Source organism: Pongo abelii, chromosome 9, assembly GCF_028885655.2.
Source record: "Pongo abelii isolate AG06213 chromosome 9, NHGRI_mPonAbe1-v2.0_pri, whole genome shotgun sequence".
NCBI classification, from domain to species: Eukaryota; Metazoa; Chordata; class Mammalia; order Primates; family Hominidae; genus Pongo; species Pongo abelii.
In genome coordinates this window covers 11,697,273-11,711,208 of record NC_071994.2, presented here as the reverse complement: position 1 = coordinate 11,711,208, position 13,936 = coordinate 11,697,273, and the positions used below count along the sequence as shown (strand labels likewise).

Below are 13,936 nucleotides of genomic sequence, written 5' to 3'. Positions count from 1 at the left end.
AGTGGGGAAGCTCCTGAGGCTTGTGACCGATAAGGCTGTAGGAGCTCACTGAGTCACATTCAGTGGTGCCTAGCCTTACTTTGTGCAGATTCTGGGTCTCTCACCCCTCATGAAACTTCCATGGGGCCATTTGTGCCCCTGCTCCTGCTCTGGCTGCTGCCTGCTGGCTGCCCACTCACCACCCTCTCCAGGGTGATTCCAGGCAGTTCTGCAGCATGTGTGGGCCCCTGTCCTACTCCCCAGATTGCGGCCCCTGGCAGGGATGGCGAGACATTCTGTAAATTCCCAAGGGCCAGGAGCTATTCCTCTCTGGTGGCTGATTGGGGGCCTCTCAGCCCGTGGCTTCGTCAGTGACTTATTAGGGACCCCAGATTCAGCCCCTGTGCTTGGGTGGTTCTAACAGATTTGGTGGCCTCTGTATGGTGGTTTCAGGCTTGACCTGCCATGGGATGTCCTCTGCCCTCAAACCCCAATCTCTCTCTCCCTTCACAGGCTGATTCTAAAGTTTCCTTTATGGGAGTGAGACAGTTCAGGGAATGGGGATTCCGCAGGCCTGAATTTTTTTTTTTTTTTTTTTTTTTTGAGGTGGAGTTTTGCTCTTGTTGCCCAGGCTGGAGTGCAATGGCTCAATCTCGGCTCACCGCAACCTCCATCTCCCAGGTTGCAGTGATTCTCCTGCCTCAGCCTCCCGAGTAGCTAGGATTACAGGTATGCGCCACCATGCCCAGCTAATTTTGTATTTTTAGTAGAGACGGGGGTTTCTCCGTGTTGGTCAGGCTGGTCTCGAACTCCTGACCTCAGGTGATCCACCTGCCTCGGTCTCCCAGAGTGCTGGGATTACAGGCATGAGCCACCGTGCCCAGCCCTGCAGGCCTGAATTTGAATCTCGACTCTATGTCTTGTTAGCTGCGTGGACTTGGCCTGGTGATGCCCGCCTAAGCCTCAGTTTCATCACTCGTAACTGCAAAATGGGGAATAAAACCTACCTATGGGATTGTTGGGGTTTTAAATAAAAGTGTGTAAAGCCTGAGCCCAGTGCCAAGCACACAGTATTTAGTTACAGGGTCAGCCCTGAGGGCACAGGCCTCAGTAAGGCCCGACACTCCCAGAAGAAGAGGAGGAAGAGAGGCCAGAACAGGAGGAGTGCTCTCCAGCTCCTGGGGCATAGGCCGAAAGCCCTTCCAGGTAAGTGGGCTTCTCGAGGCCCTCCCTGGGCCCCTGGAGGCGGCCCCGGCCCAACTAATTCTGGTCGAGCCCATCATGTTGCCAGGCAGCCTGGGTCTCAGCTGCCACCCTAAGTGGCACAGTGCAGGGACACAGGACGCTCTGAAGGCTGTGCTTCAGCTGCCAGGGCAAGGCTAGGAAAGGCCCTCATGGGCAGCTCTGAAGGCACAGCCCGGAGAGTCACCCCCTTCTGGTGTGCAGCGGAACGGCACCTCTTTCCTTGAGAGGGTGTGGCTGCATTTTGGAGCCCTCGCGCCACCTGGCAAAGAACCCAGCGCAGGGAACGGATTATGTGGATCCCGGAGCTCCCTCACACCGGACACCTGCCTAAGAACTCGAGGGCGGGACCCCAGGCTGACGCTCCTTAGCAGCAGGCAGAGGGGACACATGCCACTGTCCCCATGTCCCAGCACGGCTTTCTGTTCATCCGATGTCTTAAGCCAGGGTTGGCCAACTCAACTCAGGGGGCCAGGTGATGTGGCCAAGTGAGGTGGGCCAAGTGCCAGTGAAAGGGAGCGCGGGGCCGCGGGGAGTTGCAGAGCGCATGTCCAGTCTGAAGGGGGCAGCGGCCCGCTCAGCACCAGCTGGTGTTGCCATGGGGATATACAGGCTTCGGTTGCCAGATCTTCAGATATTTTAAAAATAGCTTGAAATCTGGACTTCTGTGTGAAATTTTCCAATTGTGTAGGCAACCCCTCCTCCCACCTTCTGGAATCCCTTTGTCTTTTCTGTTTGAACCACCTAGAGGGGTCATCAACTCCCTCAAGTGATTCCTTGCAGACGAAGGTAGGATCTCCTCTGATTCGTCCTCACAGTTCCTCCTTGCTGGCCTTCAGGAGTTTATTCACCGAGCAAACATTTATCCAGCACCTGCTCTGGGCTAGGCCTTGTGCAGAAATGGATTTTGAAGATGGGAGGAAATGGAGAAGACACAGAGCATTGCTTTGGAGAATGAAAGAAGAGTGGAGGGGACAGGTGTTAGGCTCCCTGGGACACCTTCCCACCGCTTCCCAATTGGGATCTCCTATCTGAGCTATGAGGTCTCCTCTCTGTTACGCCATCCGTGCTTTGGGTGGAGAGCCTCGTTCCCACTCAGCATCTCTTTTCTCATTGTTTCCAAGGCTGGGTCTTTCTTGGCTCCTCAAATCACACCTCCTCTGAGAGGCTTTCCTGGACCATGCTAGCTAAAGCAGCTTTCTCTATACTGCCGTACACTCTTTATAGCACTCATCACTGTCTGAAATGACACACTTGCTTATTATCTATCTGCCCTCTCCCCACCCAACTGTAAGGCCACAAAGGCAGGGCCTTCCTGAAGGATGTATTTGCTGCTGTCTGAACCCTTGGCAGGAGTTGGTGAGTTTATATTCCCCAGATGCTCTTCAGGCACAAAAAGCTAGACTAGAAGTTTTCAACAATGTCCAAAGGGTCTTTAAAACTCTGGAGTTACCGCCATCATCGGTAGTCCTTTTATCTCCACTGGTGTGTCCATGGCAGGGCCCTGCTTTCTGCTGTCCTTTGGGGCCCTGGAAATCCCAGATCTGTTTTCAGGAAACATTCTTAGCAGAGGTAGTGCTCTGTCCCAGACCACACTTGCTGGGCCTCAGTTTTCTCGCCTGCAAAAATGGGCAGAATGATAATCGTTGCAAGCTCATAGGGGTGCGAGGAGGGGAGTACACGTTGTCCTGTGAGGTGGTAACCCCAAATTCTGTCATGGAGTATGGTGTTCCCTGGGTCCTGGCTGGGAGCTTGGAGCCCATTTTATACCTACCCCCACCAAGCAGCGCATGTATTCTGCCTGCCTTATTTCCTGCCCACAGCCCTTGCGCAGGCCTGCTCTGCAGTTGGTCTCCCTCAGCATGGCAGAAGAGCTTAATGATAAAGATGGGCTGAGCTTCCAGGAGCAGACGGCATGGGAGAGAAGTCACAGATGCCAGGGAAGATACTCAGAGCCTGTGAAATCCCCTCAACTGCTCCCCTCCCCCACCAACCCTGTCCCTGGACTTGCTTGTCCCTCCTGGGGAGGGGGATTGGCAGATGAAACTCTATCATGATGAAGGCAAGGGCCAGTCACAGCTGAGCTCCTGCATGTAGAGGACTCGGCAGCAGGGACCAGTTTGATGATAAAAATGACAGCAACCATATACATAGCTGCTTGTCAGGGGAGGGAACCTGGTGTGCTGGGGGTGAGGGCAGGAGTTCACTGTTGCGTGCATTTGTATCTGCTGAACCCACAGCGTTCAGAATCATAGATGGCTGTTTATCTTGGGCAGGGGGGCACTGGTGGCCCACCCCAGAGCTCTGATCTCATCTTAGCTTCATTGGTGCTGTTGATGAAATTCAGAGAAGTAAAGTTTATAGGTTTGCAGAGAACCCAAAGCTGGGATACAAGGTGTCTAAGTAGGAGAGCAGAATCAAGATCCAAAGCAATTGGAAGGTTGAATACTGGGCCTGCTTCCTTCTGGCAATGTAATTTCAGACAAGGCTCATAAAGTTTTTGAGCCCTGGTTTTCCCATCTGCAAAATGGGGACAATGCCACCGACACTGCAGTGCTGTAAGGGTTAGGAAGACAACCTACATAGAGCACCCAGCAGAGGCTGTATGCCTGGCACACAGTAGCCCCTCACTCACTGGTGGTTACTGCTGTGATGAATACCAGTGTGAGCTCCTTAGGCCGGGAGCCTTGTCTTTCGTTCCTGTATTCCTGGTGCCTGGTATGGCGTGGGCACTGAACAAATGTTTGTCAGATGAATGAACAAGATGAATTTGACAGGGATAAATGTCAGTTCCTGGACTCGGATCCAAAGACCCAGCTGCACAAGGATGCAGTGGGGGAGAAATGGCTTAGCAACAGCACATGTGAGAAAAGCCGAGGGATTGAAACTGACAGAAAATCAGTCAACATGAGGTGGCTGCCAAAACCAGCCAGGGCAAACTTGGGTGGCATTATTAGAGGCTGGGTGCTCAGAGGAGGGAGGCCACAGTGGTCAGACCAGCCTCAAGAGCCACAGACCGTTGTACATTTCACCTGTAGGGAGGCTGGCCAACCAGATGAGGTGGGGAAGAGTCCTAAAGACCACATATCATGAGATACGGCTGAAGAAACCAGGGCGCTGAGCTTGGAGAAGAGAATCACAAGGCACGTGGCGGCATTCAGATCTTGCCTCTTCCACTTGCTCTGGACAATCAACAGCTCCAAGTCCCAGTTTTCTCATCCGTAAAATGTGCAAGCCACAGGTTGGAGGTCACGCCGCTGCTGGAGAAGGGCAGAAATGGGAACCCGAGCCTTACTGGACCCAGCCCCCCTCCGCCTCCCTCCTGAGCTCTTCAGCACGGAGGTTGTTCACGCTGAGGACAGCTGGCAGGGAAACTGTGGGTGGCCAGAGGCGTCTGTTTCCATTTTAGGGGTTGGACCAGGATCACAGGGGCAGCTCCTTCCAGCCCTAACCCTTCCTTCTCCTTTCCTCCACTTGTGGCCGATTCTATAGTCTGGGTGCTTTCCTGGCGGCCAGCTTCCCTCTATTTGCATGGTTTCTGCGTGTAAGATTTTGTGTGCAAAAGGCTGGATCTATTCCTCTTCTTCCCAGAAATCGCCCGGTGCCTGCAGTGCGCCCGCCTGGCGTTCCCTCTGCTCCTTCTGGTGGCTACAGCGGGTACTGCACAGAGCTCAACAGAGCCAACCAGAATAGCGGGGGAATCAGACATCTTGGTAAAAGTCCCTGCCCTCCATCAACAGATGAATGGATAAGCACAATGTGGTATAACATACAATGGAATATTATTCAGCCTTAAAATGGAAGAAAACGATGACAACTGGATGAGTCTCAAAAACATTAAGTGAGAATAAGTTGGCACAGAAGGACAAATATTTTATGATTCCATTTATAGGAGGTATATAGAACAGGTAGATTCAGAGACAGAAAGTAGAACAGAAGTTACCAGGGGCTCACAGAGGGGGAAAAGGGGAGTTATGGTTTAATGGGTACTGAGTTTCAATTTGAGATGATGAAAAAGTTCTGGAAATGGATAATAGTCGTGGTCACACGACATCGTGAATATACTTAATGCCACTTATTGTCCCCTTAAAAATGGTTAAAATGGTATAAATTTTGTGTTATGTATATTTCATTACAATAAAAGGTAATAAAATATACATAACACAAAATTTACCATTTTAACCATCTTGCTACCTAAGGGCTTCATGAGCTTCATCAAGTCACTTAGCTTCTCTGGGCCTCTGCTTCCTCATCTATAAAGTGGGGAGAGCGATAATGCTTACCTCACTGCAACCACCCTGGTCCAAGCCACCGTACTTTCTCACCTGGAGGATTGCAAACTGTCTCCTTGATCTCCCGGCTTCACTTTGGCCCTCCCCAATAAGTCTTTTTCTACTAAGCAGCCATAACATCTAGAAACCTAGGTCAGATCAGTCACAGTCCTGCTTAAAATTCTCCCCACACTCCTCTTTTTGACCAACAAGATCTGGTCTGTGATCACCTTTCCTCCCTCAGTACTTTCTGCCACCTCTCCCTCACCAAGATATTACTCCATGCTCCTTTTGCCTCCAGGCCTTTGGCCTCATTGGTTACCCGGACTTGAATGCTGTTCTCCTGATTGTCTTACATTACCGGGTCATCCTTGTCATCAAGGTCTCATCTCAAATGTCACCTTCTTTTTCTGGGGATTTCATTTCTTACCAGCCACTCCAATGTTGCCTTACCTTCTAGCCTTACTCTTATCACCTCTGTCTTGTTTGATTTTCTTCATAGCACCTGTCATGATCTGAAATTGTCTTATCTCTGTGAAACTGGGTCATTTTATGGGCTGGATTTTGTAGAGTGCAAAATAGGATATAGTTTTTATTTTTCTTCTGCCTCCATCCTTGCACTTGCTCTGTTGCTTCTCTCCCCCCACATTGTCTTAGTCCATTTTCTGTTGCCTATAACAGAATACCACAGACTGGGTAATTTAAAAAAATAAAAAAAGAGATTCATTTGGCTCATGGTTCTGGAAGGTGAGAAGTCCAAGAGCATGGTACCACATCTAGTGATGGCCTTAGTGCTGCATCATAACATGCTGGCAGGTATCACTTGGTGAGAGAGGTTGAGAAAGTGTGAGACACAGAGAGAACTAGGGGTTGAACTTATCCTTTTACCAGGAGCCTGCTTCCAGGATAACTAACCTACTCCTCTGATAACAGCATTAACCCACTGATGAGGGCAGAGCCCTCATGACCTAATCATATCTTAAAGTTCCCACCTGTTTTTTTTTTTTTTTTTTCCAGACGGAGTTTTACTCTTGTCTCCCAGGCTGGAGTGCAGTGGCACGATCTTGGCTCACTGCAACCTCCACCTCCCGGGTTCAAGTGATTCTCCTGCCTCAGCCTCTCAAGTAGCTGGGATTACAGGCGCATGCCACCAGACTCAGCTAATTGTTGTATTTTTAGTAGAGATGGGGTTTCACCATGTTGGCCAGGCTGGTCTTGAACTCCTGACCTCAGGTGATCCACCCACCTTGGCCTCCCAAAGTGTTGGGATTACAGGTGTGAGCCACTGCGCCGGGCCCCCAGCTATTAATACCATCACAATAGCAATTAAATTTCAACATGAGTTTTGAAGGGGACATTCAAACACCATAGCACCCCTCCTTGAAAATGTTTCAGCTAAGTATAGTTTACCCGTTTTTTTCAGGTATTAGATCAATTTCAATTTTAGACATTAAAAGTCTGATTCTTTTAGGAGATGTACATTGAAGGATTTAAGAATGAAGAGTCATGATGTCTGAAGCTTGCTTTCAAGTGATTTAGCAAGACCATGTATACACACATACATGCAATGTTAACAAGTTTTGAATCTAGGTGGTGAATATATAGGTATTTATTATACTATTCTTTCAACTTTTCTGTATGTTTGAAAATTCTTACAAAATGTTGGGCAAAAAGGCAACTGCTTTTGTCAAGTTAAGAAAATAAACCCAGTCCTACCTAAATAAAAATATTTATCTCCCATCCAATATAAAGCTTCTCCTATTCAAGCTGACCAGGCCTGGCTTTCCGCAGTGGGGAAGGTTGGGGGGATGGGCCACAGGTGTATGGTCAATGTCCTTACTCTCTCGGATTCACCTCCCCTCCCACTCCTAGCAGCTGCTTCAGCTCCTTCAGGGTCTGGGAAGGGAGGACGGAGGAAGGGAAGAGGAGAGGGCTCCTCAGTTGTGCTCTTGTCATCCATGTGGGGTATACTGCTGGGCTTCCCCCTCCAGAAACTGCCCATACTGTTGTTTTTGTTTTTTGAGATGGAGTCTCACTCTGTCACCCAGGCTGGAGTGCAATGGCGCAGTTTTGGCTCACTGCAACTTCTGCCTTCTGGGTTCAAGCAATTCTCCTGCCTAGGCCTCCCTAGAAGCTGGGATTATGGGTGTGCACCACCACATGTGGCTAATTTTTGCAATTTAGTAGAGATGGAGTTTCACCATGTTGGCCAGGCTGGTCTTGAACTCCCGACCTCAGGTGATCCACCTGCCTCAGACTCCCAAAGTGCTGGGATTATAGGTGTGAGCCACCGCGCCCGGCCCCCATACCATTCTTGATGTGAGTGATGCCTAGCTGATCTCTCACACTCTGCCCAGTACTACCAAAAAAACCTCTTTTTGCTGGGGTCGCCTTCTGCTCGCAGGTAGCCTCTTGGGTGAGGTCCCATTGAGGGGACAGTGTGTTAGTCTGTTCTCGTGCTGATAATACAGATACCCAAGACTGGGTAATTTATAAAGGAAAGGAGGTTTAATGGACTCACAGTTCCACATGGCTGGGGAGGCCTCACAATCATGGTGGAAGATGGAGAAACAAAATCACGTCTTACATGGCGACAGGCAAGAGACAGCGTGTGTGCAGGGGAACTCCCCTTTATAAAACCATCAGATCTTGTGAGACTTATTCACTATCATGAAGATATGCCCACCCCCATGATTCAATTACCCCCTACTGGGTCTCTCCCATGACACGTGGGAGTTATGGGAGCTACAATTCAAGATTTGGGTGGGGATACAGCAAAACCGTATCATTCCACCCCTGGCCCCTCCCAAATTTCATGTCCTCACATTTCAAAACCAATCATCCCTTCCCAACAGTCCCCCAAAGTCTTAACTCATTCCAACATTAACTCAAAAGTCCACAGTCCAAAGTCTCGTCTGAGACAAGGCAAGTCCCTTCTGCCTATGAGCCTGTAAAATCAAAAGCAAGTTAGTTATTTCCTGGATAACAGTGGGGGTACACGAATTGAGTATATACACCCATTCCAAATGGGGGCAACTGGCCAAAACAAAGGGGCTACAGGCCCCATGCAAGTCCAAAATCCAGCGGGGAAGTCAAATCTTAAAGCTCCAAAATGATGTCCTTTGACTCCATGTCTCACATTCGGGCCACACTGATATGAGAGGTGGGTTCCCATGGCCTTGGGTAGCTCTGCCCTTGTGGCTGGGAAAAAAACAGGAGCGATCACGTAACATTCCTGAACACCAAGATACAGTATGGTGGACATTCCTGAGCCCTGCTTGGTCCCTGATGAAGGGATAGGGTTAGGGTTAGGGTTAGGGTTAGGATTAGGGTTAGGGTTACAACGGGCTGGGATGGGAGTGGGGGTCGGCAGGGCTGCACTTCTTTTGGAGGTTTTCTTGGGCAGAATCAGTTCTGTTTTTCTGCCAGCTTCTGGTGGCTCTGGGTTTTCCCTGACCTCCGGATGCACTCTGCACTCTGCAATCTCTACCTCTGTGGTCACACTGTCTACTCTGCTGTGGGTGGAATCTCCCACTGCCTCACGGTCATAGGACATTTTCCACTGGACTTAGAGCCCTCTCAGGTAACCAGGATGAGCTCCTCCCTTCAAAACCCTTAACGTTTTTTTAAAAATTAATTAATTTTATTTAAAAAATTTTTATTTCCGTAGGTTTTTGGGTAACAGGTGGTATTTTATGACATGAATAAGTTCTTTAGTGGTGATTTGGGAGATTTTGGTGCACTCATCATCCGAGCAGTGTATACTGATCTCTGTTTATGGTCTTTTATCCCTCACCTCCTTCCCACGTTTTCCCCGAGTCCCCAGAGTCCATTGTGTCATTCTTATGCCTTTGCATTCTCATAGCTTAGCTCCCACTTAAGAGTGAGAACATATGATTTTGGTTTTCCATCCCTGAGTTACTTCACTTAGAATAATAGTCTCCAGTTCCATCCTGGTTGCTGTGAACGCCATTAATTCATTCCTTTTTATGGCTGAGTAGTATTCCATTGTATATATATATACCACAGTTTCTTTATCTACTCGTTGATTGATGGGCATTTAGGTTGGTTCCACATTTTTGCAATTGTGAATTGTGCTGCTGTGAACATGGGTGTGCAGGTATCTTTTTTGTGTAATGACTTCTTTTCCTCTGGGTACCCAGTGGTGGGATTGCTGGATCAAATGGTAGTTCTACTTTTAATTCTTTAAGGAATTTTGACACTGTTTTCCATAGCAGCTGTACTAGTTTATATTCCCACCAGCAGTGTAGAAGTGTTCCCTGTTCACTGCATCCGCACCAACATCTATTATTTTTTGATTTTTTTGATTATGACCATTCTTGCAGGAGTAAGGTGGTATTGCTTTGTGGTTTTGATTTGCAGTTCCCTGATCATTACTGATGTTGAGGATTTTTTCATATATTTCAAAACCCTTAATCACATCCTTTATCATTTACAGTTATAGTCCCAGGTGTTGGAGTTTAGGATGAAGATGTATCTTTTTGGGAACTGCCTTTCAGTCTACTACAAGTGGGTTTGGAAAGCTAGATTGACCTCGCTCAATTTTGTAAAGGTGGAAGCAGAGAAAGAATGTGGATGAGGATTGTTTTCTCATTTGACCCAGCAATCCCATTACTGGGCAAATACCCAGAGGAACAGAAATTATTCTACCATAAAGACACATGCACGTGTGTGTTCACTGCAGCACTGTTCACAATAGCAAAGACATGGAACCAGCGTAAATGCCCATTAGTGATGGACTGGGCAAAGAAAACGTGGTACATATACACCAGGGAATATTGTGTAGCCATAAAAGAAGAATGAGAGCATGTCCTTTGTAGGAACATGGATGGAGCTGGAGGCCATTATCTTTAGCAAAGTAACACAGGAACAGGAAGCCAAATATACATGTTCTCATTTGTAAGTGGGAGCTAAATGATGAGAACACATGGACACATGGAGGGAGCAACACACACTGGGGCCTATTGGAGGGTGGAGGATGGTAGGAGGGAGAGGAGCAGAAAAAAATAGCTATTGGGCACTAGGCTTAGTGCCTGGGTGATGAAATAATCTGTACAACGCACCCTCATGACACAATTTTACCTATATAACAAACCTGCATTTGTTCAGTTAAAAAAGAAAAAAAAGAAAGAGTGTGGATATGGGGGGAAGCAGGCACCGGGAGAGCCTGGGGGTGGAGGTTTGCCATGAAGCACACAGACCCAAAGTGTGTGCTTCATCCCTTGTGCTGAAATTGACCCGGACCCTCAGTCTGTTCTCTTAATTTCCATGTCATTAGAGGAAAATACAAACTCCAGTCTTCAGAATACCCATTTCAGACCCTGCCACATAAACTCAGCTTCCCATATGACGTCTGTCTATTCATTAGTACTGTGTGGCAAATGACTCCCTCCACCAACCCCGGCTTAGTGATTTAAAACAGCACCTTTGTACTAGCTCACAGTTCCTGTGTGTCAGGATTCTGAACCTGGCTTAGCTGGAGGTCTCTGGCCCAGGGTTCTTTGTGAGCTGGCAGTCAAGCTGGTGGCTAGACCCAGGGTTTTATCTAAAGCTCTTTTGGGGCAGATGATCCAACTTCATGTGGTCATTGTCAGGTTTCAGTCCCCCACTGTGTGGGCCTCTCTGCGTGGCTACCTCACAGCATGGCAGCTGGCTTCCTCTGGAGTGAGCTGTGAGAAAGAGGGACTCTGACTCTCAAGACGGAAGCTACAGTCCTTTTATAATGGAATCTCGGGAGTGACAGCTTGTCACTTTTGCTGTTTTCCATTTGTTAGAAGCAAGGTAGTAAATGCAATCCACACTTAAGAGGGAGGGATTACATAAGGGTTCCAATACCAGGAGGTGGGGATCACTGGGGCACCTTAGAAGCTGCCTACCACAGCCCCCAAAGTCTAATATACATAAGACATAAAATGAATTATCTTTAAGGTTAGTCATAGATTTATTTCCTAATTTATGATAATAAACCCAAACATTGAGGGGCTGTGGGGGAGACGGGTGTTATGGTTTGGCTGTGTCCCCACCTAAATCTCATCTTGAATTGTACTCTCATAATTTCTATGTGTTGTGGGAGGGATCTGGTGATAGATAATTGAATCACGGGGGCAGTTTCTCCCATTCGTTCTCCTGGTAGACAGTAAGTCTCATGAGATCTGATGGTTTGATAAGGGGAGACCCGTTTTGCTTGGCCTCATTCTGCCTCGTTGCCGCCATGTAAGAAGTGCCTTTTGCCTTCTGCCATGATTGTGAGGCCTCCTTAGCCACATGGAAGTATAAGTCCATTAAACCCCTTTCTTTTGTAAATTGCCCAGTCTTGGATATGTCTTTATCAGTGGTGTGAAAACAACTAATACAACGGGGATGGTTAATGGGTACAAAAAAATTAGAAAGAATGAATAAGACCTACTATTTTATAGCACAATAGGGTGACTCTAGTCAATAATAACTTGATTGTATGTTTAAAAATAACTAAAATAATGTAATTGGATTGTTTGTAACACAAAGGATAAATGCTTGAAGGGATGGAGACCCCATTCTCCATGATGTGATTATTTCACATTGCATGTCTGTATCAAAGCATTTCATGTATCCCATAAATATATACACCTACTGTATACCCACAAAAATTAAAAATAAAAAAATAGGTAGGGTGTGGTGGCTCATGCCTGTAATTCCAGCACTTTGGGAGGCCAAGGCAGGCGGATCGCTTTAGCTCAGGAGTTTGAGACGAGCCTGGACATCATAGTGAAACCCCGTCTCTATCACAAGAAATACAAAAAATTAGCCAGGCATGGTGGTGCACCTTTGTGGTTTCAGCTATTCGGGAGGCTGAGGTAGGAGGATTGATTGAACCTGGGAGGCAGAGGTGGCAGTGAGCTGTGATCACACCTCTACCCTCCAGCCTGGGCAACACAATGAGACCCTGTCTCAAAAACAAAACAAAAAACAAAACAAAACAACAACAAACACACACACACACACCCCCCCAAAAAAACAAAACAAAACCCCAAAAAGCAAAAACACAAAAAACAAAAAGACCCATACAAATTAGTTAAAAAACCCCTAAACACCTTAAAACTAATGTTTATGTTCCCAAATCATCAATGAAACTGACATAAATGTTTCAGTAGGATTTTGAGTTGATGGCTTGATCCCCTTCTCCCTTTGTTTTCCTAGAAGAAGGGCCTAGTGAGGTTAATAACATTTCTGGAGTAAACACAAGAGTATGCTGGCATTGAACCCTAGGTCTCCCCAGTTTTCTGTCCTAGATGTGCCCGGGTTCCTGACAAGGAGAGCAGATTTTATGAGGGACCTGCCACTGTGTGTCATTGCTCAGCTTCTCCACTCAGTTGACTTTATATTAGTTTCTTAGGGCTGCTGTAATATGGTCCACCAAACTGTGTGATTTGAAAAGAACAGAAATTTATTGTCTCACAGTTCTGGAGGCTGGAAGTTCAAAATTAAGGTGTTAGCAGGGTGAGTTTTTTTTTTTTCCTGTTAAACAAAGAATGCTTTATTAATACAAATACACACAAACCCTAAAGCATGAAGAAATTTAAATATTTATGTCATAGTAAACAGGTGGTAATTCAACATCCAGGGTCAACAGAAGGGTTGAAGGAGACTGCAACAGATTGGGTTCCCATGGTGGAGAGGGCATCTTCACAGGCGAAGGTGGGCCCAGCTGAAACAGCTTTTCAAGCTCTCTCTCCTTATCAAGGATCATAAGAGGCACTCCACTTAAGGGGAGGCCTGCAATCTGGTGCACTTCAGGTTGGTTAAAACTCTCAAAATCTAGAAGATTGAAGTGAAAGAATTTTTCTATTTCTGGGTAGGCATTATCTGAGGAAAGAACAGAGCTTTTTGCTTTAACAGTCTTCCTGGTCATCTTTTCGGCAGAGAAATTTGGGTGTTTTAGTTTGAGGAGTCTGTTGGTCTTTACTCACGTTTCTGTAGCTGTGTTGACAGTTCCAAAAGCCGCCTGGTAGTTTTAGGTAAGGCTGGTAAAGCGTTGGACATTTTGCCAACATGTGGTGTTGAAACTTGAGATCTCCCCTCTAAGGCTTTGATGGAAGGTCCAGATGCCAGCTTCAGCCTATCTTTAGGAGCTGCATGGATACCTGGTTCTCCATTCTCCTTATCAACATAGATCAGAGCAGGGTGGGTGGGTTCCTTCTAAGGGTTCTGGGGGAGAATCTGTTCCATGCCTCTCTCTTTGCTTCTGGTAGCCCCAGGCATTCTTTGGCTTGTGGATGCAACTCTGCTGTGTTCCATCTCCACATGGTGTTCTCCTTGTGTGTCTGTGTCTTCTTGTATGGACACCAGTCATATTGGGTTAGGGGCCCACTCTGCTCCAGCAGGACCTTATCCTGACTAATCACATCTGTAACAAGCCTATTTCCAAACATGGTCACGTTCTGAGG

General features: G+C 47.3%; 1 pseudogene; it reads right to left on the bottom strand.

Moving 5' to 3' along the window:
• Positions 1-12,993: 12,993 nt before the first annotated feature.
• Positions 12,994-13,921, bottom strand: LOC100445740 (securin-like; annotated as a pseudogene).
• Between the last annotated feature and the right edge of the window lie 15 nt (positions 13,922-13,936).